The sequence below is a fragment of the Pipra filicauda genome, unplaced genomic scaffold, assembly GCF_003945595.2.
Source record: "Pipra filicauda isolate LSUMZ 115617 unplaced genomic scaffold, ASM394559v2 scaffold285_size1263560_pilon, whole genome shotgun sequence".
Lineage (NCBI taxonomy): Eukaryota > Metazoa > Chordata > Aves > Passeriformes > Pipridae > Pipra > Pipra filicauda.
Window position 1 is genome coordinate 579,576 of NW_024104404.1, and position 12,326 is coordinate 591,901.

General features: G+C 50.0%; 1 long non-coding RNA gene across 1 annotated transcript; it reads left to right on the forward strand.

The window, feature by feature from the left end:
- The first annotated feature begins 516 nt into the window (after positions 1 to 516).
- Positions 517 to 7,652, forward strand: LOC120323550. The gene is made up of 2 exons (XR_005564097.1): positions 517 to 866; positions 7,564 to 7,652. It is a non-coding gene; the product is annotated as an uncharacterized LOC120323550 (long non-coding RNA).
- Positions 7,653 to 12,326: the final 4,674 nt, after the last annotated feature.

The window sequence follows — 12,326 nt, forward strand, 5'->3', positions numbered from 1 at the left end:
TCCCTGACACAGCTCCAGCCATTCCCTGGGTCCTGTCCCTGGTCACCACAGAGAAGAGATTGGAGCTGCCCCTCCACCTCCCCTCATGAGGAACCTGTAGACCGCAACGAGGTCCTAATTTTCCACTGTGCAGTGCACTTTTCTTCATTCAAATGGCCATGTTAAATAGCTGTGAAGTTCCTAAGTGCCTATTTTGCCAACAGATCTTCCCCCCAGCTGGCAGCTTTTTAGAGCAGGAGACACGAGGTTGCTAAACCCATTCATTTCTCACACGCACCCACGTTTCTAATGGCTGTGGAGATCCAGCTTTAAAGTCCTCTGAGAGCCATTGGCATGAAGAGCACTTTGTGAAGACGTAATTATTATGGGATTTCGGGGTGTGTGGAAATGATTCATGGAGATGTTTCCCAGCCAGCAGGCTCATGGAGCCAGGTGAGCTCTTCCCTGGAATGCGAAGCATGCGGCGCAACAACTGGGAGGAACAGGTTTGGCAGGACATTTTAAGTTGTTCGAAGCAGACAGGCTCTTCGGAGCCACATCCCTGCCTTGCCGACCTCCCAGCTGGATGCTCCTCTCTGCCACGCTGGCCCTGGAGAGCTGGAGAGGATGGACACGCTGCGCCGGAGCCTTTCCCGCTGGAAGAGGTACCACATCAAGGTGCACCTGGCTGACGAGGACCTGATGATGCCCCTGACAGTCAGGCCCAGGGACACAGTGATGGACCTGCGGGCTCTCTTAGTGCGGGAGGGCGTCACCTCCTGGAAGAAGACATTTTATTACAACTCCAGGCAGCTCGAGGAGCATGAGACTCTCAAAGAGGCCAACATCCAGAATGGCTCTGTCCTCCTCCTTGTCAGCAATAAAAGGTAGGCAAGGAGCTCGTGTGCTGCGGGGGCGGCGCAAAGGAAGGGGAATGCTCGCTGTGTCTCGGCCCCTTGGGACACTTTTCTGTCGGGGTTTGCAGGCAGCAGATCGAGAACTCGATCCCTGCCATTCCCAGCAGGATTGAGGTTCCAGGCTCTTCATATCCAGATGTGCTGCAGCATGAAATAAGGGGCACAGAGGAAGAGGGAATCTGGTCGATGCTGCCTGTCCTGTCTTGTTTTCCTGGCTATGTGGCCAAGCACAGAGGGAGAGACAAGATGTGAAAAAGGGCAAGGGAGATTGTGCGACATGGGGAGCGCTCTGGGAACCTCTCACTTGTCCTCATCCTTTCCTGTCGTGCCTGTCTCTCTCCATTTCTTTGTAGTAAATACTTTCTGCAGGTGTTTGGGGGTGGCACAGCCCTGCTGTGACAGGGAAGAGCTGTGAGCCTCCAGCTTACAGCAGAGATCGAGGGGTGCTGGACAGGGATGGCAAGAGGCTGCAGCTGCCCCAAATGTGTCCAAATTGCAGCAGAAAGTACGGTGAGACTCGAGACTCCCAGGACAGCCAGTGCACAGGAGATCAATCATGGCAAGCATTATGTTCCAGAGGGGATGAAAGCTGAGATAATGGACCTGGGAGCCACTGGCCCACGGGACAGTTTCGATTCAGTGTGGTGAATTTATGCCCACCTGTGCTGTCTTTCCTAATGCCTGGTTGTTGCTGCCAGCATGATTAATTCTGTGAAGCATTTTGGGGATACTGGGTAGGAGAAATGCACGGGTGTGTTGTGTCTAATTCATCTTTCTCAATCCTGAGCCCTCTGAGTTATGTGTCTATGCTGATCAGAGTTTCCTCGGCAGAAAAACCTGCACTAAGGACTTCAGTTCCTGATTATATGCCACATACTGGAATGGTCCTATTTTCCAGTCCAGAGGCAGCTTGAAATCTCACACAAAGAAGATTTAATAAAGCATTTCTTTCAGAGCTCAGCCAGACACAAGAGATTTCACATCGCTCAGCTCGCTGCAAACCCCAAGTCACCCACGGCCCCTTTCTCCAACATCTCATTTCAGCTCTCTGATTAACTTGGCTCAGCTCCTCCTTTTCACCTTGTTTTTAATGGCAGGAGCACTTCTAGTTGTTGTTGTTTCCAGTATTTATTTTCCTAAATTGTACAGCCTGAATTCTTGGGGGTAAAAAAGGATTTGGAGGGTCTCAGTTGATGGAGTGCTCGTTTGGCAGATGCCTGATTTCCATAGCATTTTGTGCACCTTCCCACATGCTGCCAAAGCAGTGTGTAACTGCAGCAATGCAAAACTCACCAGGAGATCCTGTCCCAGGTGTGCTGAGTGCAGGGTGCCCACCTGAAGTCACTGGCCATTTTTGAAAATTTAGAGCTCGAAGTCCCAGCTCAATTTTTGTGAGCACATGAAAAAGGGAGGAGGATTTCTAATATTTTTCTCCTTGCATTCCCTGAAAACCTTCCTGGCTCCTGACAAGCACCTTTGGCCAATCTCTTATTCCTTTTCCCAGGGCTGGGTGCATTGTGGGGGAGTGGTCAGTCTCTCCCTGAAGTCACGTCTCGTCTCGAGTTTTAGGACAGATTGGGTTGTGACAACCTCAGCCACTCCCGAGGGGTTTTGTGTGGCATCAGTGGTAAATACCCAGGAACTGAGGACACATTTCTGTACAGGCTCATGGGGGTGACTGAGCCATCCTAGCACAATTCTCTCAGGTATTTCTGAGATGTCCTTGTGTGTGGCTGGGCAGTCACCGCCCTGCTCGGGACAGTCCTGGGCTGGAGTCACGTTGTGACTCAGCAAGCTGGCAGATTCTCAGCACACAGAGGTTTCAGAGGGTTTTAGAGGGCTCTCTCTCTCCCTGCCACTGGGAGTTTGCAAATACAGAGTGGGAGAAGGCAGGTGCTGCATTGCAAATGAGATTGCAGGTCCAATTTGAGCCCTAAGATTACTTGGGCAGAACTTTAGTATTATAAATCCATGTTGCTCCCATGGTGTCCTTGGAAATACACTGGTCTGTATCAGCTGGGCAACAGTGAGTAACCACAGGGACTACAGGGAGAGCAGCCTGTGCAGTGTTGGGACTGTCCAGGAGCCACAGGAGAAGAGAGGAGAGAGAACATAGTGCTGTGTTTGGCCAACACCCCTGAGGACTTGAGAGTTGGTTTTAGTGCTTCACTGACCCAGTGAAGTGATTGACCCTTCCCATCAAAGGTCAGCATCTACTTCTTCAGTTCTCCTTGGAAATCTTGGTGTTTTCTACCTTTTTGTACTGAGGTGCCAGCCAAGCAGAGCAATATTAATTCCAAAAGTGGAGTTGCTGTGATTGCCAAGGTCTGCAGCTCAGTGTCGTGCCCATAAATATTAATGGTCACTCTGCATGCTGTGTGTTCCTACAACAGGCTCATGGGACAGTTTGCTTTGAACTAGAGAAAACATGAAAATGACCCTATTTTTCATCCTCCCCTCCCCCCTTAATGCCTTCGTAGATAATTGGCATTTAGCAAAGGCCAAGTCAGCATTTCCACTTCTTGCTCGTGTTTTCTGGGGTTTATAACTCAGTCATAAAAATTCACTTAAGGCAGCAGCTTGGCAGGAAAGGGATCAGTGTACTAGCTAATGCTGAGAATTTATTTGGACCTTAGCGTTTAAAAGTTCGAGCAAAGCCATTTTGGAGTTCAGTCAACATGACCCCTTGCCCTGGGAAAACACATGGGCAGGCCAGAAGTGGGAATATCACACCCACTGAGGATGCAATTCCCCCTTGTGCAGAGCCTGTTAATCACACCAGTGCTGAGCTGGCTGAGGTTGCAGTGCTGGTGCAGTGGAGGCTGAGCAAAGAACACGCTGAAAAACAGTCTCTGCCCCAGAGAGCGACATATTACAACAACATGCTTTGCAAGTGGGTTAAACAGGCAAAGCAAGAATTAAAATGGGAATGAACAAGCAGAGAAATGCCCCAGCTCAGTGACCTGTGCTGTTCAAGCCATCAGTGCCCAACAGGAGACCACCAGCGAGTCTCGGCATGAGTGGAGCACCCACCCAGCTCGGGTGCAGGAGCAGCCACCCAGCTCGGGTGCAGGAGCAGCCACCCAGCTCGGGTGCAGGAGCAGCCACCCGGGCATGCACGGGCTGTCCCAAGTGCCCGAGGCGTGCTCAGCCCTGGCACTGTTGGACCACGCCACGGCAGAACCCGTTTGGCTCGCTCCGGAGGCGGCGCAGGGCCCCAGAGCCAGGGAGCTGCTCGGCTGGTCTGGTGGTGCTGTGGGAGTTCCTGAAACTGGCACGGCTCTTCCTGAGTTTCCTGTGCCGCTCTTTGCTGGCTGCGTGCTGTGGAGTACCAACCAAAGCCAGGTTTGACGCCTTGGGACAGTCAGCAGCAGTGCTGGATGGTGGGTGTGTGGAATCAGCTGCTCCCTGTTGGTCGTTTGTTGGCTGTGTTTTGATGTTTCATGGCAGATGGAGGGATATTGCCTTGAACTGGTGAATCCACCTCTTAACCCAGGAGCTGTTTCGAACAGAGGATGTCAGTGGGTGATCCAGAGTGATCCCTCGATGTGCTGGATCCTTGTCACTGCCCGTTCCTAAGGATCTGGATGTGGTATAAGCACAAACAGGTTGACAGAGCCCTGGCCCTTGGTTCCAGGCTCCTTTCCTGCTCAGTCACCCAGGCAAGGTCTGTCCTAATAAATTAAGCAGTGCCTGGACAGCTCTCTGTTACAATGCTGGAGTATTGCACTGCACTTTTGGCCCAGTCCAGGGGCCTTTCAGGAGCCAGCATGGGCCAGAGACTGCTCCTCATGGGCCGTCTGGATGTTTCCACACAGGCTTGGGGGTAGGAATTTAATACAGAATCCTTGGCCATTCTGTGCCAGCTGTCCCCTCAGTGCAGGAGAAAGTCCCAGGCACATTTAATTTACTGGCACAGACTCGGCCACAGCACATGGGTTCCCTCAGCCTTTTGGAAGCCGAGGTTCATTGAGGCCGAGCAGCTTTTGTCATCGTATATGGCTTGCCCAGAGAATGGAGTTCAGGAAGTCACTGGTGAATAGGTTAAATAAAGTAGATGCCAGCATTGAGTTTAGCAGAAGTCTATTATCTGGAATCTATTGGTGTTGATTTGCTGGCCTGGAGCCACCTGAAAGCATCTATCTCAGGGCATTAGCTCAGTTACCATAACAACTCACCTAGGAACAGCTCCTGACAGCTCCAGGAGCAGACCAAGGTCTCACGTGGTATATCAGCCACTCTTAGGTCAAAACAAGCATGTCCAGGATTCTCCCTCTCCTGCAATCCAGCCTCAGTGTCCCTGGTGAGTGCCAGTCCTTAAACAAGCTTTGACATGCTTGGGACCCTGTTTTATCCTTCAGAGGCAGTTCAGCCAAGTTTGCCAGAAGTCCATCCACTGAAGAATGGATATTCTATCTCCTGCCAGAATAACAAACCCATCCATCCTCGGGGAGCCTGTCACATTCCCTTATTGGCATTCAGTTTACAGCCTCTGATTTTTGGCCTCATAAAGGAAAACTATGTTTGAGCCACTTGCACAAGGTCCAGCTTCGGGGACATTAAACTCCTGCCTACAGGATGTCACAGGGATCAATGGCAGACACCCAGCAGTGGCTCACTCCACACTTACAACCCTCCACTGGCCTGTCAGCCCTGCTCACTCTCACTGGAATTCCCTGGGAAGCAGCCACAGCAAAGCAGGGAACACTGGATCTCTAGAGACCGACAGAATAATGAGATCTACACTGTTTGACCCCGAAAGGCAACAGGACAGCTCGGACCTGAATTCCGTTCTCTACACTGGGTTTCAGTGTGGTTTTGTAATGCCTCCTCCTTGCACCAACCCTCCTGCTTCTGGGGCTGTTCAGCAGCTGCTCCTCAGCATGGTGGGGAGACTTTTCACCCCCATCCAACTTCTGCAGCCTTGCCCTGTTAAGCTGAGGCCTAGCAGCAGGCTCCGAGGCATCTCGCAGTAGGATAACGATCCTTTAAACAGCACTGGGAGTCTCTCTTCTCAGGGAGAACTAATTAAGTTCTTCAGTACATGCTTAGACATATGCTGACCTGGTGTGGCCTTAACAGGCCCATTTCCATCTACCAGATAAATAATGCTGGCTTAAAAAATATCCTCCTGGAGATGTGTTACTGAGGCAACAGCCAGGTGGGGGGCTGACTGCATCTCTGTGGCTGGAGGTATTTATGTGTATTACTCACGGGCCAAGCTCTCTGTTGGTGGACTCAGTTAAGTGATTTTTAAGTTCTGAAAGCACCGGTGCAGTTACCTCTGCTGACCTCTCACAGTGTACAGGCCAGACAGTGACACCTGTATTTAGCTCATTCACTTAGTGTTCAGCCCAAGCAGCTCATTTAACAAAAGCAGAGGGTATTGCATCAACAGAGAACGTGGTCCATAGGATCTGAATTCCTCCCTGTGCAGTCACATGGGATTGCAGGAGATGAAACCAAGCTAATGTGTCCCCTGGGGGTCTGCCTTGGCTCTAGGTAAAGAATTAATGAATGGAAAGTACATCCTAAACTAGATTCCTTTCTGGTGTGATATGGCCCAGCTTCCTGGACTTCTCTGCAGTGCTGGTTTATACCAGGTGAGACTTTTACCCCGTTGGGATAAATCCCCTCTCCTGTGTCCTGGTGTTTTATGGGGCAGATGTGCTACAGGGTGTGCTCACGGAAACCCTTGGCCATCACAATCCTCCAGATTTTCAAGTGAAGAAGCAAATGCTGGAATATGAATCCTGGTTTGGGTTTTACAGACAACACAAACAGCAACTGATATCAGCCTAACTAGACTGATCCTTTGCTAGAACCCAACAAAAAACCCCACCCCATAAACTCTGAACTTCTCTAAGACCTGATGAAATATTTGCAGCACAGGCTCAGTTTCTCGTCTGCATAATTGCAAACAGCAATTCACAGGAGTCAGAAGACTCAGCCCTGCTCTTACTGGCTCGGCTGGGTGGGGTGGCTGCCTGGTAAAGCTGCTGTGGGCCATGAGAACCTTGGTTGCAGTCCAAGGTGGGATAATGAGCTCTCTGAGCAAACCCCAGCCCTGAAGAGGTACCTCTAGAATCTTGGAAGAGTTTAGGCTCTGTTCTGGAGACCCCAGGGAGTAGCTGTGATGATTTCTAAGGGTTTTCAGAAGAGTAACTCAGAAAGGAATTCTACTTTTGCTAAGCTTAAGCCTTCTGTGCAGGGTCTGTACCCCTGTCAGAAAATGTTGATGGACCCACAACCCGAGAAAGCCATTTAGTGCTAATGCCTGGGGCTCTGCTAAGGCAGAGCAATTCAAGCTCTGCCTTACTGTAAACATTCTCAAAGTGCTTCTAAAGCTACAGACTGCCTTGTTCCAAGATGAAAAATGGATTTCCAGCAGCATGCACTAAAGAGGAAGAGCCTTGATTATGGGGAAAAGGCTTCCAGACAGTTGTGGATTATCTGAAGGAGGCTGAAGGCACCTTCTGTGGAAGGATAAACAGGTTTGAAACCCTGCAAGTGGCTTATCCTCAATTTTACAGCGTGACTGAAGAACCAAACCAGGGAGAGAATGAGGTTTATATTCTCTCCACGTTGGGTCAGTGCCTCCTTGGTCAAATGCCATTTTTGATTGTGTGTCCACAGTGCTCCAAGTATTTGCCTCTTTCTTATTCAGATAATGCCAAGGAGCAGAGCCAAAGCCATGAGAGACGGGGAGTGTGACAAGGGCTGAAGGGAAGCAGATGGAAGAGAGCTTGGCCATGGAAAGGCAGCCTGGCCACCAGTGTTGGTAAGTCCCTCCCCACACACCAGCTCAAGGACTGTTCAGAAAGCAGCTCCAAGTGTTTTCAGCACAGTGCCCATGAATAATTAACCCAAACAAAACAACAAGTAAGGTTTCCTCATCAGTGTGCCATGTGCTCCCAGCTGCCAGCAGAGGAGTGTGGGTAAGACTGACTCAGCTCCTGAGGGCAGTGAATCAGTGCAATGCCCAGGAAAGGGGACTTCTCCCTGGGCAGTGGAGTGAGAATCAGCTGGGGTGGACTTTGCTTGAGGCCTTGGATGGGGACATGGGACATCTGGGCCTCCTTCCAACTCGCTCTCAGGATTCTGCAGGAAGTTGCTGATCTTGGCCTTTGCTTTCCTACCTGTAAATGTGAGATAATTTATTCTTCCCTTTCTTCTATTCTTTATCCATCCAGCTGTAAATGGCTCAGGTTTGTGCTCTGGAGCACTTTCTATGCAGTGAGGCCCCAATTTTTAGGTTGAAGGCTCTGTACACCCAATAAGTGATAAGTGCACTATAGACAATCCTGGAGCTTGGCAGCCTGTGTGTATCCAAAGGCCAGGGACTAGCTGGTCTCTGTTATGGTGGCCACCTCCCCTGACCTCAGCAACTCATAGTTACACCAAAACTGCCTCATTTTTGAGTCAGAGTTTATAAGACAATGAGCCTCCTTGTGTTCTCCATCTGTGCTCCAGCTCCCCCTCCCCACCCTGCTCCAACAACTTCTGAACCAGCTGACCTGATTCAACCCAATTTGATGGAAAGAGAGAGGTCTCACAGACCCAAGATCCCTGCAATTTTCATGAACAAACAGCAGCTGGATAGAAGAGAGACATTTAAGTTAATATCCTGCTGAAGGAAAGGTAATTACACCTCTTGCTCCTTATCTATTTTGGGATGCAGCAGCCAGGTGACCAGCTGGCATTTAGATCTGGCTGGTAAATCAGTTCCTGCCCAGCTTCAAACCAGCCCCTGCACTCGCTGCCCCTTCCCTGCAAAGCCAGAAGCTGCTGGAAGAGCTGAGGATTTTGCTGGGGAGGCCTGGAGGGGATGAGGTGCCCTGGGGATATTGCAGTGAGCTGGGAGCGCCAAGAAAGGAAGAAATAAAAAGCAATTGTAATACACAAATCAGAAGGAGAACGGGTTTCACCACTTCCCTGCTCACAGAACAACTTGTTTTTTAGGTTCTAACTTATTTTCAGGAAAAAAAATGGATGTTTCACTAACCACTACAGTACTTTCCCTAGAAAATTCCAAGGACTGGCAACTGTCTTAACCAAACCCCCCAAACCTGCCTTTTCTGTTTTGCAACTGAATTTTTTTGGCCACGAGGAAACATCTGATTCTTTTTTTTTTCCCGACACCAGCATTTGAAGAAACGCCGTGGAAAACAGAATTTTTCTCCTTTTCCTTTTTCCAGGGGACAAAAATATTTCCCTGAGTGCATCCTTGGACTTTGCACAGAAAGAGATTCTGAGACAAACACGTGAGCTTTGTCACGGCTGAAGATCTTTCAGTCCAGGCAACTGGGCTGGACAAAGAGTGGGATGGGACTAAGATGGAAAGAAGGAATATGACTTTTCCAAGGTCAACCAGCAATCCAGGAGCCCAGGGAAGAGCTGGTGCTGTTGGGTCAGCAGTTCTGCCACTTGGCCATGCGGCGCCTCTGCACGTCCGTCTGTCCCTGGAATAATGAATTTCTTGGAGCAGAGCCAGTACTTTCCTGAGTGCTTGGAAAGTGCCTCGCACAGCCCTAGGTGCAGTCATAAATAATGATTAAAATGATAATAATAACACTAAAGTGGATGTGTGCCACTGGAGATGGGACACACTCAGCAACAGAGCCCTAAATCTATGCCCCTCTTCTAGTAAAAGGTACAGTTTGCCTCACAAAACCTGGGAGACCAGGATTTACTTCCCTGGACTTGATAATCACAGTCTTTTGCTCTGCAAAAAGCAAACTGACCTGAGCTGAATTAGGTTCAGTATCTACTCTTAACACCTCCTGCCTGTAGCTGGCAGCTCTGGTCAGCTCTGGAAGGCTTTTTGCAGCTCAGGGGGATATCTGGAAAGACTAAATTAACTGTGGTGGTGTGGGGAGCTGCCTGGGTTAATGTTTTTTTCAGTGATAGGCTTTGATTGACATTTCAAATCTGCCTGACAATCTTTTATTCTAAGTGCAGTTGCTGCCTTTCTTCAGAGCAGGAAGAGCTGGTTTGGTTGCTGTCCTTCAAATGATGGATCTTATCACATGGGAAAAAGAAGTTAGGAAAAGAAAAACCACCTGGAAAGAGCCACAGGACCAACATAAAATGAGGTAAAACTAATCTATTTGAGGTGTTTCTGTTTTGTTCCTCTGTGCCATAATCCAGTGATACCCAAGAACAGGGGCTGTGCTCTGAGGAGCAAGAGCTGACTGTTTTCTTTCTTCACTTGCCTCTTCATTATGTCATTTCCTTCAAGAAATTTGTTTAATGCTTTGCAAATAGAACTGTGCAACTGTCTAGTGAGAGAATCATGGAAGATGACTGGAAGGGACCCACAGGGATCATCAGTCCAACTCCTGGCCCTGCATAGGACACCCCAACAATCCCACCCTGTCCCTCAGAGTGTTGTCCAAACACTCCTGGAGCTCTGGCAGCCTTGGGGCCGTGCCCACTGCCCTGGGGAGCCTGTTCAGTGCCCCAGCACCCTCTGGGGGAAGAACCTTTTCCTAATATCCAGCCTAAACCTCCCCTGACACAGCTTCATGCCACTCCCTGGCATTCCCAGGACAGAGAATGCAGCGGGACAACCTCTTTTACTCACTTTTTACCCTGCCTCTTCTACTGCCTGTCCCTACTCCCTGTCCCCCTCTTACTGCTGTTGCAGGTATCCTTAATGCTTGCTAAATGCTCGGATCACACCACTCAGCTGCCCTCAGAACAGGAGGCAGCCACTTTTTAGAGAGTCATTTAGACATCTGGGGTTTACCTGAGTCTGGCCAAGGAGGTCTGATCAAGCAAACAGGCAAAAGGATGCTTCAAATCCTCTTCTGGACACAGCTGGGTGGAAAAATAAGTCTTTTGTTTGAGGTGTCCAGTCTCTCCTTGTTTGTCCATCAAAACCAGCCAGGCTCTTCAGGCTGCAGAGCATAGGGCTGTGGCTGTGTGTCCAAACACCAAAAAAAAGATGCTGATAGTAAGAACTGCTCTGAAATGGATGTTTGCCTTATTCTCTGTGACCACAGGTGTGGACAAACCAAGGACCAGCACTGGAAGGTGTGGGAGGAGTCTGTGTGACAGCCTTGAGCTTATTGCAAGATGGAGAAGTTCACAACTTCACAATGCTGCTCCACGGGAGGGATTTCTGCTTGTCAGGAGTGTTTCTCTCTGGGATCCTGCTGTCATTGGGGCACGATGGACAGGATTACCCAAAGCACTGCTCTTTGCTGCTGTTCACCTCCACCCTGCAGACAGGCCTTCCCAGCCAGCTCCTCTTGAGCTTCAGGAGCAGAAAACAGGCCCAGGCAGGTCACCTCCACCAGCTGCTGTGCTCCAGCAGGGCAGCTCAGCCTGGGGCTTGTTTCACTGGCTCCTCTGTGCTTCTCCTGTACCCGATACACGGATGCATCAAATGTTTCAGTTTACCTGGCATTTTTCCTCAGCACTAAATTTACTTTTTAAAGTTACATCAGTGTCGTACCCAGAGGGAATGGAGGAACAGATGCAGCCTGTGAAGTTCTGGCTTTAATTCACCTGCCTCATTTAATTTCCTGCCCTGCCTTCTAATCAATGAGTCTGCCCTGCTGGCCATGGGAATACCGAGGTTTTTCCATATCCAGGAGAGTTCCATACAGTGGCTGAGCTCCCAGGGCCTCGAGAAGGCCATGCCACATCTCCTTTGAGGCTTCCTTATGGATTTCCCTCCCCCAGAAGCACTTGCCCGCACTCTCCAGGCCATGGCAGCTGCACCACATTTCCTCGCAGGGCCCCTTGGCACAGGGCAGCTGTGCCACATTAGCCTCTCTTAGCCAGGCTGGCTGTGTGGCATTCCCTCCTGGAAGTGCTCTCCTACCAGGATTTCAGCCACATGGCACGTTTTTCAGGGCCACATGCTGCTTTCTGGGGCTCTGTGCCCACGGCAGCTCTGCTGTGCTACCTCAGATGCTGCTGAGGCCATTTGGGCCTTGGCACCTCCCAGGGTTCCCAGGATCAAAGGTGCTTTCCAGGGGCTCTTTTCTCCCTCCCAGGGCCCCCAGGCCAGGTCATGGTGCTGTGCTGGCCCTGAATGTGTCACTTCCCAGGTGTTGTCCCAGTGGCACCCTCTCAGTGGGGCTGTCAGGACTTCACTGCCTCAGACACTCACGGCTGTCAGGAAACCCTGATGAAAGGGTTTCCTGCACTTTTGCTTTGATTAAGCAGCCTCCCACTGTCCTGCTTATTTTGGGATCATGTTAATTCCAGGCATGGAATTAATTCATGTTAAATCCGAGCTGCCCTGGTGTCAGAGCCCTTGGAGACAGGAGCCTGTGCCTGGTAGCACCTATTTTGTGACACTGCTGCTTCACCTCAAGCATTACAATCTGTATCAGATTTTTCTTTGCCTGCTAAAATGGACAATTAGGATCCCGTTGTAATGCAAATTGCATGGTGGAATAAAAACCGTGGGGA